At 38.0% G+C, this 12,845-nt stretch overlaps 1 protein-coding gene across 1 annotated transcript in view; it reads left to right on the plus strand.

Annotated features, from left to right (window-relative positions):
• The window catches only part of PDE1A (phosphodiesterase 1A), a 259,694-nt gene that overhangs the window by 147,631 nt on the left and 99,218 nt on the right, over positions 1-12,845 (plus strand). The window lies entirely within an intron of this gene.

The following is a 12,845-nucleotide window of genomic DNA, read 5'->3' on the forward strand; positions in this document are numbered from 1 at the left end:
CTGTGGCTCTCAACCAGGCCATTTGCCTTCCAGGGGTCATTGGGCAGTTTCTGGAGACATTCTTGTTTTGTTGATGGGGGCGTGCTATTGTTACATAACGGGTAGAGGCCAAGGATACCACTAAACATCCTAAAATGCACAGGAAAATCCCCCACAACAAAGAATTATCTAGCCCCAAATGTCAATAGCATGGAGGTTAAGAAAACTTGGCCTAAAGGGAGGACTGTAAAGAGGGACCCTGTGGAGGGAGAGACGTGCACTTCCAGACTTTAGCACAGAAAAGGTACTGAGTTTTTTCAAAGTCATGAGGCAGGTGGATTAGAGAGGTCTTTTAAAGGTATTGACCAAAGGATACCAACTTCAGAGGGTGGAAAACAGCCTTCATGGGGTGATTGTTGATATAGAAGCCAGGGTAGGAATTGTAAAAATTCAGCCCAAATATCAGAGAACAAAGTACCCTCTTGGTATAGTAAGCTGTTTCTGAGGGACGCACAAAAGCTCCCCAGGAGAAAAAAATAACCAACATTTGGGTATTTGTCACACAGATGACAACAAACACACCAGTCTTGTAAGACCTTTTGACCCCTTCCTCCTCTCCAGATTGCTGAGCAAGGAGAAGCAGCAAAGTGGGTGGGACAGGGGACGGGGCATGGAGAGTGAAGACATTCATCATGCCCCTTCTCTTCCACAGGTGTCCCTGCCTGTGTCAGGCCTGAGCATGGGCAGGTGAGAGATGTTAAGTCAGATGTGAGACAGGTTTTTATATATCAATGTGTACTGGACTTAGAGACACACACACATACAACAATTTATTTAATAGGTAAAAAATTCATGACTCAAAAATCAAAACAATGTGAAAAGGTATGTTATGAAAGTCTTGTCTCCACCTGTTTCCCAGTCTACTCAAGTTCCCCAAGTCATAAATTTCTTATGTATATTTTCAGTGATTTATTATAAATTTTTATTTCATATTTTCCCTCTGCCTTTCATAGAAGGTAACATGCTATTCATAACTTTCATTCTGATTTTTTCCCCTCAAAAAGGAAACTTGATCTTCCTATATCATGGACTGACATTTAAATTTTAGACAATAAGAATTTTTACTGGCAACTGATAGAAAAGTGCATGGTGAGGACCATGCTGCACAGGTGATTCTTTGTCCCCAGAACAGAACTCTGTTAAAGCACAGTGTGAAGTCATAACTTAAGAAAAAAAATCATAGGTATGCTTTTAGAATGATTTTTTGGTTAACTTTCACTGAATATACATAAATGTATATGATTCTTCTATGTGAACAGAGATTCAAAGTGTAAATTTTTTTAAATCAGGTATTTTTCCTATAATTTCCTTGCCTTCATTTTTGTGTGTGCTGTTTCTTGTTCACAAGTTGACTGAACTTAATGTATTTAAGATTTCTTCAATCTGTCCTGGACATTTCATTTTTTATACTTATTTATAAAACTGAAGAACTTTTACCTTTAATAATTATTTGGAGATTTACACTATACATCTTTTAATGACATAATGCAACTATCCATTTTGCCTAAGTGTCTCATCTTTCATTTGATAGACTATTATATGCTTTATCTATTAATTTCTCTGTTGTATTTCCTTTTCCAGAAAATTATGATTTCATAGATATTTTTTAACTTAGTTCCCCAAGATCCCTAATTCACTTAAACATATGTTACATTTCAAAGTATAGTTCCTTTTCTTTTGAAACTTGCTCTTTTGTGGGAAGAAAAAAATGTTTAACTGCTTCATGATACAATGTGAGGTTTTTTCCTCTTTACAGCAAAATATCCCAGCTGTTAACAACACATCATTCCCAACTTTTACTCAAATGGCACAAAATTTTTCAGTCTTTTATTTTAATGCCTCCATGGCATCATGAATTTTAAATTGGATTAATGATAATACCCCACATTTGTACCATCTTCCAAGAGCTCTTAGCTTCATTATCTCATATTAATCTCACCACAATCCTGTGCAGTTGGCAGGGTGGTCATTACTTTCCATATTTTACTAATGAGAGAGCCAAAGCTCTTGAAGTAAACTGGTTTGGCAAAAGTCACAAACCTAGACTTTGGCAAAACTGTGACTAGTAACTAAGGTATGACTTTTTTTTTTTTTAACATCTTTATTGGAGTATAATTGCTTTACAATGGTGTGTTAGTTTCCTCTGTATAACAAAGTGAATCTACTATACATATACATATATCCCCATATCCCCTCCCTCTTGTGTCTCCCTCCCACCCTCCCTACCCCACCCCTCTAGGTGGTCACAAAGCACTGAGCTGATCTCCCTGTGCTATGCGGCTCCTTCCCACTAGCTAGCTATTTTACGTTTGGTAGTGTATATATAAGTCCATGCCACTCTCTCACTTCATTCCAGCTTACCCTTCCCCCTCCCTGTGTCCTCAAGTCCATTCTCTACGTCTGCATCTTTATTCCTGTCCTGCCCCTAGGTTCTTGAGAACCTTTTTTTTTTTTTTAGATTCCATATATATGTGTTAGCCTATGGTATTTGTTTTTCTCTTTCTGACTTACTTCACTCTGTATGACAGTCTCCGGGTCCATCCACCTCACTACAGATAACTCAATTTCGTTTCTCTTTATGGCTGAGTAATATTCCATTGTATATATGTGCCACATCTTGTTTATTAATGTATGACTTCTTACTTAGTGCTCTTCCCTCTATAACTGGCTTCTCTCAGAGTATTGCTATCAAACAGGATGGGTTTCAATGACCTCTGAAAGATTTAGATGACAATGTGTAAAACATTCTGATGAGTGGAATTGTGAATTCTCGAAAAAACAATCCCTAACATTTATGACTAATAGCCTATTATTATAGCTATGTGCCAAGAACTCTCCTAGGCATTTTAATGCACTATTTTATTTAACCATCACAGCAATTCTAATGAGATAGAAACTATTATTACCATTTTACATATGAGCAAAGAGAGTCACAGGAAAGTTAGATGGCTTATGCAAGGTAACACAGAGGGCAACTTAAAAAGTGGAGTTAGGGTCTTGGCAGCCTGACTCTAGAGCCTGGCTTTTAAGCACAATTCTCATCTGCATCCCTTTAGCCACTTCTGACCAAAAGGTGATTTCAGAGACTTATTGGAGGTTTTGATGAAAGCTCACATGATGTCAGGGTTGTGGGACCCAGTGGTGTGTGGACTGTGGTTACATCTTTTCCCAGCTCTTCCTTCAGTGATGTCATATCATTAGCTTGAAATTGGCTACAGGGAGAGTATTTATACCATGGAAATTGACAAATGCTACAAATCAGGATTTGTTTTTATTCTGGAGAGCCTGTCATTAAATATTGTCATCATGCCACTGGTTAGACCCAAGATTACCTTGTACATATCTTCTAAGACTGTGATTTTATGATTAAAATATCAGCTTAAGAAATTTTAAAGCAAAATTACTTGATGTGGTTTGATTTCCTATAGACTTAGTAAAACACAGCAGTAAACTGAGGATTTTTTTGTTGAGATGTATATATAATTATTAAAATTGCATTTGCCTTAGAAATGTTAGTAAAACAGAGATAATTTAGAATGAGGAGGGATGAATAAGCATTTAGTTTCTTTTAAACCTTAAATTAAAAAACTGCTGACTTTTGAGATTTTTTAATGGAAAATTCTCTTTCTAGAAAAAATGTTTCAGTAAGTATTCAAGAGAGGCATTTTTTTTGGGGGGGGGAAGCTGGATTACAAAAAAAAAGATTAAAACATTATAAAGCAGAATAAAACAGAAATTATGAATTGGTTTAAATCCCCCCCCCCACTACACACACACACATATATACCTTTTCCCACTAAGCCTTAGCAGGATTTCAATTAAGAAAACAAATCAAAACACAAAATGTCTCTTGAAATATGATATGAGTAAGAAAAATAGAAAAGAATTTCTGATAGAATTTGAATTCTGACCTTCTTTGAGGGATGATAGCACAATTCTCTAATGAATATAATTATTGGTTTTTTAAGAAAACACTTTCAAATGCAAATGCCAACATTTTATGAGTTCTGCTTTCAGATGTGTCCCTAGAGGCTATTGTTTTTCAAAGCCGCATAGTTATAATCCAGAAACATGTGACTTTAAAAAAAATAATTCTTTTTGATCATCCTTATTTGGATTTGGATGCTGCCAGGAAAAGTAGCATCCTTGGCCTCATGAATTGCTATTCATGAGGGTAGGCAGCTGACTGGGAGGCATACTTTCAGTGATGGATATTATGCTTATTAATACCTCCCTACAACACAATTTATAACTTTATTTTCTTAATGTGAACCAATCTAAGTCTTATGATTACCACAGTTTGATCACAGACTCTGGATTCAGAAAGAATGAGGTGATGAAAGTCTGGATGCTCCACTCAGTACTCTCTTTCTTTAAGCAAGTGACTCAACTTCTGTACTTTCTAGCTTTATCATCTGTAAATTAACAATAATGACAACGCTTATTTTCTAGCTTTATCATCTGTAAATTAACAATAATGACATGCTAACCTCACAGGGTTGATTTGAGGATTAAATGTAGCACCATATCTGACAGAGTAAAAGTTAAATAATAACCAATTTTTGTTGTACTAATAAAATGCAGATACTTCTGGGTACATAACACAATAAAGATGTATAATTTATAGAAAAATATCAAATAATTTATTGAGAGAATTTTTTTTTTTTTTTTTTTTTTTTTTGCGGTATGCGGGCCTCTCACTGTTGTGGCCTCTCCCACTGCGGAGCACAGGCTCCGGACGCGCAGGCTCAGTGGCCATGGCTCACGGGCCCAGCTGCTCCGCGGCATGTGGGATCTTCCCGGACTGGGGCACGAACCCATGTCCCCTGCATCGGCAGGCAGACTCTCAACCACTGCACCACCAGGGAAGCCCGAGATAAATTTTTGATCCTGAAAAAATGAAGTCAGGTGGGCTCAAGTTACCAGGAAGTGAAAGCAAAGTGCAAACTGATGGAAACAAACCTTAATAATATACACATCTTGATAAAAAAAAAATCTTCAATTGACTCCTATGTCTTACTACGTCTAAAGGTCCTTAATTTTGAGAGGTTGTCTTGAGTGAGAATGCATGGATGTCAATCAGTACTTCAAGAAGTTAGTCTGCTAGCAACTGAGTGAAATCCAGGGCACCTTGAAGTCTAAGTCCCTTGAAATCATCAAGTACTGGAATTTACTAAGGAATATTCACTCATGACACAAATATCTATTGAGTATGTGAAGTGAATACCAGGCACACTGGTCATCAGAATCCAGACTACAACCGTGCAGATAGCTGCTGGTTAGAAATGAGTCAAGAGGTGGGAAGATAAATGGAGGAACAAGGACTAATACCACAAACAAGAAACAGGGATATTCGGAGTTAGAGAGAGAAACACAAGCACATTGACAGATTACAAGAGGAAACACTAAGTAGCCTCAGTAAATTATATACAGAACATGGGTATAACATGGTATAAAAACTGTAGAGTCAAGATTCCAAACCAGACATGGTTGGACTTGCTGAATGTTAAAGAGTTTAGTTCCCTGGCAAAGTTCCCTATGCCCATTCTCAAAGACATGGCTTCTAACAAAAGAACTTAAGGTTAAAAAAAAAAAAAAGGTCTGGAATGCACTAGATATATGGGCCCTAGAGCTCAGAAATATGGTGCCATATTACAGATGTGAATTTGGGGATTATAATCCAGGAGTCTCAGGGTTTTTTTTTTTTTTTTAATGCTTTATTTCAATTTCAATATTCAGAGCTCCTATACTAATTCAATATGTTTCTCAGCCCAAAGTTTTTAAGAATGCCCAGTGAATGTTTACTTATTTAACCAATTTGTCCTGGCTGTCACTTTCCTCTACAGCCAGCTCTCTGGCTTCAAACTACTGATTTGTTCCTCTGCAGTTCACCTATTTCCCCCTCAAGTCCAGCAATCCACAGGCTGGTACTGCTCCCAAGCATGAGCTCAATCTCTTCCTCCAGTTCCCCAAACTGAAGCTAGCATCAGCTAGGCTCACTATAACTGCTACAAGACCTCTCAGAACCCACAACTCAACCCCTTCCATAGAGGTCCCCTACCAGGCATTTCTCTGCATCCTCTAAGGTCTAAACCCATCTTGTAAAGCCACCTTACCATCCCCTATGGAAGTGTCTTTCAACATGTTTTCCTACCCTGAATTCAGGATCTCCAGCTACAAGGCCAAGAAAAAGGAAGTGGGCTATCAAAATCAATGTCAAGGTGTGCATTCATCTCCAGGATCAACACCTATGCTCAAAGACTATGCAGTCTAAATCCATATTTAGAAAAAGAGTGACATTTTTCCAAAAGACACAGAATCTGCAGTGATGTAGCTGTGCTCACAATGAAGATAATTGTGTACATTACTGTTCAGAGTTGTCTAGTCTCTTGCAGTCACATTGTCTCCGTCTTCTATGTGCCAGAGTTGAGACTTGACTTTATTTTTGTGTAACTTAAAGACCTATTTAAAAGATTTTTTCATAAGACAAAAGAGCAGTCTGCCTCTGAAGGTAAAATAAAGCCTCTGCAGAATAAAACAAATTATTTTTTGACTTTTCAAATGTCAGTTTTTCTCACCTCCTACTATTAAGGTTTTCAAAAACTCTTGGAGTTCCATCTCAAAATGGTCAACATGTTATCCTTGTAACTGAAGTCAAGGGAGAGGATGAAAATGCCAAGTAGAGGTGTGGAGTGAGAGGGTGGTTATGGAGGGATGTGGGAACACAGCATTTAAAGTTAGGCATGGAGCTACTAAAGAGGATGCTCAGGAAGTATAGACATAGAAGCTGGAGGCAGATCTGTAAAATATGGAGTAGCAAAAGCCGGCAGAGAGTGGGGTTACTAAATATTGTAAATCAAATGCCACAGGGAGAACCACTGGATGCAGCTAGGAGATTCCTGATGCCTCTGAAGTGCAGTTTCACAAAGAGAAAAAGGCACCTGCCAGATTATGGAAGTATGAGGAACTGAAGTGAAATGGCTCTGGAATAAAGCAATGTGGACTGTTTTTCAAGAATTTTCTAGTAGGAAAAAGCAGCAATAGAACAGTCTATTAATGGGGACATAATTTTTTTCATACTTTTTTTAGAGTGGAAACCTTCTGTTAGCCTTGAGATAGAGTTTAAAAAGAAATTCTGGTTAAAGAGAAATAATAACCATAGAAAGATTAGGTCAAGAAATTATTCCTTGTAAGTTGGTGCAGCCACTGTGGAAAACAGTATGAAGGTTCCTCAGAAAACTAAAACTAGAATTACCATAAGATTCATCACTCCTGGGCATGTATCCAGACAAAACTATAATTCAAAAAGGTACATGCACCCCTATGTTCATAGCAGCACTATTCACAATAGCCAAGACATGGAAACAACCTAAATGTCCATAGACAGATGAATGGATAAAGAAGATGTGGTACATATATACAATGGAATACTACTCAGCCATAAAAAAGAACAAAATAATTTGCAGCAACATGGATGCAACTAGAGATTATCATACTAAGTGAAATAAGTCAGAAAGAGAAAAATACCATATGATATCACTTATATGTGGAATCTAAAATATGACACAAATCAACCTATCTAGGAAACAGAAACAGAATCATGGACATAGAGAACAGACTGTTGGTTACCAAGGGGGAGGGGGTTGAGGGGGGGATAGAGTGGGGGGTTGGGGTTAGCAGATGTAAGCTCTTATATATAGAATGGATAAACAACAAGGTTCTACTGTACAGTACAGAGAATTATATTCAGTATTCTATGATAAACCATAATGGAAAAGAATATAAAATATATATGTATAACTTAATCACTTTGCTGTACAGCAGTAATTAACACAACATTGTAAATCAACTATGCTTCAATAAAAAAGAAGTTATTCTTAAGTTATCTAGGAAAACAGACAAATAGCCAAGCATAGGTGGAAAATGTGGGTGAAGATGGAGCTAACTAGAGCACGGCTAAGGGTCTTCAAATAAGCAAAACTTGCGTAGCACTGTAAAATCAAAAAGGTTAGTAAGCATTGATTTTAAACTCAGTTGCTCAGCAGGGGTAAGAGGTGACAATAATTTTTACCAAAATATAGACCATGGGCTCTAAAACTCATGGATCAATATGATGTAGAGAGTAAACCCTGGGTGGTTAATCACTACAACCGGCAAGTCATGATGGCACTGACACACGTGTACTCCTTAAACCTTTAGAGCAAGAGTAGGGAAGAAGGAAAAAAGAAAAGAGCTGGACTAATGAACACCTTTCATTAACATTTCAGTTGTAAGTGACAGGAAACCCAACCAAACCATCTTAAACTCTCATTGCTGAAACGTTGATGGCTAATGCTGACTATAATCATAGGTCAATCAGGACAAAAATGATGTCAAGGGATCAATCTCTCTGTTTCAATTACTCTGGAATGACCTCCTGATGCTTTAAAGGTAGCAAAACAAGACAGGCAGTGTATCCAAGCGTTACATCCTCACACCTTCAAGTCCGGTGGGAATAAGGGAGGCTTTCCTTCCCAGAGGCTCTAACAAACACAACTTTTCTGTTTCATTGGCTCTAGTTAGGTCATATGCTTATCCTTCAAACTATCATGCCCAGAAGAACTGAATATGCAAGTTCATTGGTCAAGCATCTCATGAGGCAAGTAGGAGGTCAATTTTATTTAAATCACATGCCTAAGAACTGAGTGGAAGAGAGTGCTTTCCTAAACAACAACTATGTCTTCTCTAGAGTGAAAACTAAAATGTTTATGTTAGTACCGCGTGCAGTGGGACCTGGAACAGGGTCTGTGCAGGACGTTGAGCAACTCCTGTCGTAGGTTTGCTCCTACTAATGACAAGCCTATGGGCAAGAGATTTTATTTTCTCTAGTCATTAGTTTTCTTACACAGAGATGAAGTCACCAGTCCCTTCCTGTTCTGGAATTCTGTGGTTTTATCCACAGTCCCAAAGTCCCTTGTAAAGACTTGCTTATGCCTAAACTACCCTGGCCCCCAGGAGGGTGACAGAGCCTATTGCTTATCATATGCTTAGTGGGGGAGCATTTATAAATTTGGGCTCCTGTATTTTTTAGAGTTGTTTCCATTTGGAGGAGTCCCTGAGGAAATCAATTTGAAGGGCATGTGCTAAGACATTGCTAGAGATCAGTGAATCATTAAAAAGCAAATTATGATTTTTATGAATTCCATTTTTATGGTGTGAGTTGTAGGGAGGGGTAGCTGTTTGGAGTGCTGTGTTTGTAGGCTGTTCTCACCCTGTAGACTGAGTGTGAAAACCAGGCTTAGAAAAAGTTGCAATACATTTTGGTTGATTTTCATATTTTCTGCCATCTGTGGTGTGTTACTTTCTGCAAACTTTCAAAAACAGCCTCCCTAGTGAAAGGGGAAAAAAATAACCTGACCAGATCTTTTGAGAGATAACTGACATAAAAAGCTCCACATATTATGTAAGATCTTACTGTTGTGATATTTTAGATCAATAAAATATAAATGAATATGTCCTAGATTTGAAAAAGATAAAAATTTTATTATTCTTTTCTAATGATGATATTAATAACAAGATTATTTGATGGTTAATTATATCCAAGGCAACATATTATGCAATTTGCATATATGATTACAAGTAAGTCTCAAAAATTCTATGAATTAGATACATGTATTATTTTCACTATAAAGTTAAAAAATTTGAGACATAAAGAAAATAATTCACTTGCTTAGAATCATATAATCATTAAGTATCAGAGACAAGTTCAAACTGAGATGGAGCATACCCAACATCAATTGTTTTCTTCCTTGGCAATAGAACGCTTTTTTTTTTTTTCAATTATTCGCTCTTCTCTGCAAAGCCAAGTGATTCAGGGGAGACCAGTCGTAGCACCAGGCTCAGGATGAGTGTGTCCTAATTGACCTAAACCAGTAATTGGTTTCCAGTTTCCTAACCAATGAGTTTGGATATGGACATACGTTACAATTCTGGCCAGTGAGACTAATGGGGGTTCTGCAAAAGATTTCCTCTCCATAAAAAAGGAGTCCTGTGTGTCTGGGGATTCTGTCTGTATACCATGCTTGAAAATGATACAACCATCTGGCTACAAGCTTAGAGCTAAACCTAACACTAAAGTTGGCAGCATAGAAAGATGGAGGAAACCTGAGTCCTTGATGATATTGTTGACCTGCTGATTTAAAAAACATAAATCCCTGCTGGAGTCTACCTACCTTTAACTTCCTTGTTAAGAAAAATAATAAAGTCCTCTATAATTTAAGCCACTTTGGGTTAGGTTTGATGTCACCTGCTATTGAGAGCATCCTTCTAGCCACATAGGTCTGCCTTGCTCCAAAGCCCATGTTCTTAATTTCTAATCCTTGTAGGTAGTCACATTATCCTAATAAGAAATCCTAACACAAGTGCTTGTTATCTAAGATAGCTACTTAGAATCTATTTTCCCATAAAACAAGGTAAGAGGTTGATTGAGTTTCCAAGGCAGCTCATAAAACATACTGATCCCATGATACAGTTAAACAGCATAGGTGGTTCTTGGGCAAGTATCAGGTACTGGATGTCAGAGACTTAAGTTTTTTCTTAGTAAATAAAAGGGTGGGGTTAGGGGGTGGAGTGGGCATTCAGCATCCTTCTACTCCAGGATCCTAGAAATGTACTGTGGTGTTCCATTTCCCCACTCAATGTTTGTCTTGGTTTGGAGAATTTCAGGTTGGACTCAGTGTCCCTTCTCAAAATCTCTTCTGTCTTCCTTTCTGACTCCTCTGGCTTAACCTAGGGCATCTTTGGATAATAATAGGAATGGAAACTCTGCTCTGACTCATCACATACTCTTCCATTATCTTGGGCCTTTCCGCCTTCCCTGGGACCTAGATTTTGAAACTCAAATCCAGGAACAGGAGTTTTTCCTTCCCCAGGTTATTCTGTGTCATACATGAGTCAATGAATGAAGCCATGGCTGACTATATGGACAAAGCGCCAGGGTAACAGGAATTTTTTTTCTAATTGTGATATCATCTTTGTACACATGAAGCAGACCTGACTAAAAATGACTTTATTCCTCACCAAACGACTATAAATATCTTAATATTTTATAACCTCTAAGACCAGAGACTCTCTGCCTATGTTTTTATACATTTATTCACTTATTCAACAAATATTTATGAAGGACACTATATACATTGATAATTATTTTGTTATTCTGTTTGGCCCTTGTTAACTCCTTCTTGTCATTGCCCCTACTCTTTTAGCTTCATTGGTTTAGAAAGAAATATATTCCTTGTCTTCACTCACACCCATGTCCTTCAAATATATCCCAGTTCTTCTTAGTACCCCTTCTCTGCTCCCCACCCCGAGAATTTGACACTTCTATATAGCATGGTGACTATAGTTAATAATACTACAACACATTTTTAAGAGTTGCTAAGAGTAGATCTTAAAAATTGAGAAATTGACTCTTCTATTTTTCAATTAAGTAACATACAGATCATTCTTATTCATAAAATGAGTATAAAAGATTCACTAATTAAGATACTTTTACTGAGATTCTTCTGCCAATCCCTTCCTGTATTGTTCACCAGCACTATCTCTGACAGTGAAATAATGGGCAAATGGACATAAGCAGTACTGCTAAGTCCACATTATAGAAAAGGATTAAACCTTACGTTCTTGGCAGAGCTCTTCCATTAATTGACACATCATGAATGGATGAGAGCAGTTCTCCAAGTGTTCACAAGAATCACCTGGAGGGCTTGTTAATTCAACAGGTCTGGAGTAGAGCCCTTGAAGTTCCAGTTCTAACAAGTTCCCAGTTGCTGCTGATTCTGCCGGTCCAGGGACCACACTTATAGAGGATGTCAAAATGAGGCTACAAAAGGAGAGATGTACAGAGAATGTTAGAAACCTAATGGTTAGAATTTTAAGGTCTTATCAAAGGAGTGTGGCCCAAATATTGCCCCAAGTTGTATATGAAATGACCCTGGGAGCTGAAATGCCTCCCCGAGTCAGGAAACTTCACCACCTACTAGGAGCAAAAAGCAAGGGGCGCTGGAGATTAGCAGCGCCTCAGCAGCAACTCTTGGGCACAGAAGAGGGAGCCCTATCCTTTAGTCCATGACGTGGGCACCTCTCCCAGATCTGGGAAACCATAGCCCTTAGGCTTCATCTCTGGGCTGCAGCTGCAACCTTTTTCTTCAGCCTGCAACTCAGTGATCCTTGGAACAACACTTACTTAGATGGAGCCTGGAATACCCTCCTCTATGTCTCATTCCCTTGATTAGAAGAGGCAAAATATCATTCCTGAAAAGTAAGGCAGGGAGAAGATGGTAGATATTGTATTGATAGTATTGTCATAAAATATAAATGTACCATTTTAACAATTTTCAGTGTACAATCCAGTGGAATTAAGTACATTATTTACAGTGTTGTACAACCATCCCACTATCCATTTCCACAAACTTTTCATTATCCCAAACAGAAACTCTGTACCCATTAAACAATAACTCCCAGTCCCCCCCCCTCCCCTCAGCCCCTGGTAACCTCTCTTCTTTCTGTCTCTATGAATTTTCCTATTCTACTCAGTAAAATTTTAAAGTAGGTAAAAAATATTTTTGGAGGTTCCTGCCACTGCCTCCTCACAGCCCATAGAATGTGTAAGTTGTTCTTTGGCTCCCCCAAGTCCACTTTGACCAATTTCTTCCCGTAATGTCTGAAACACTTCCATCCCCAGACACCTTCCTTTTACTGCACCTCAGAAATAGGAGATCTGCTTAGACTAATTCATATGGATGTGTAAATGGCTGGGAGTTTACTGA

This window comes from Delphinapterus leucas, chromosome 8 (assembly GCF_059928025.1).
Source record: "Delphinapterus leucas isolate spDelLeu-1000000601 "Yukka" chromosome 8, BTC_Dleu_Yukka2, whole genome shotgun sequence".
NCBI classification, from domain to species: Eukaryota; Metazoa; Chordata; class Mammalia; order Artiodactyla; family Monodontidae; genus Delphinapterus; species Delphinapterus leucas.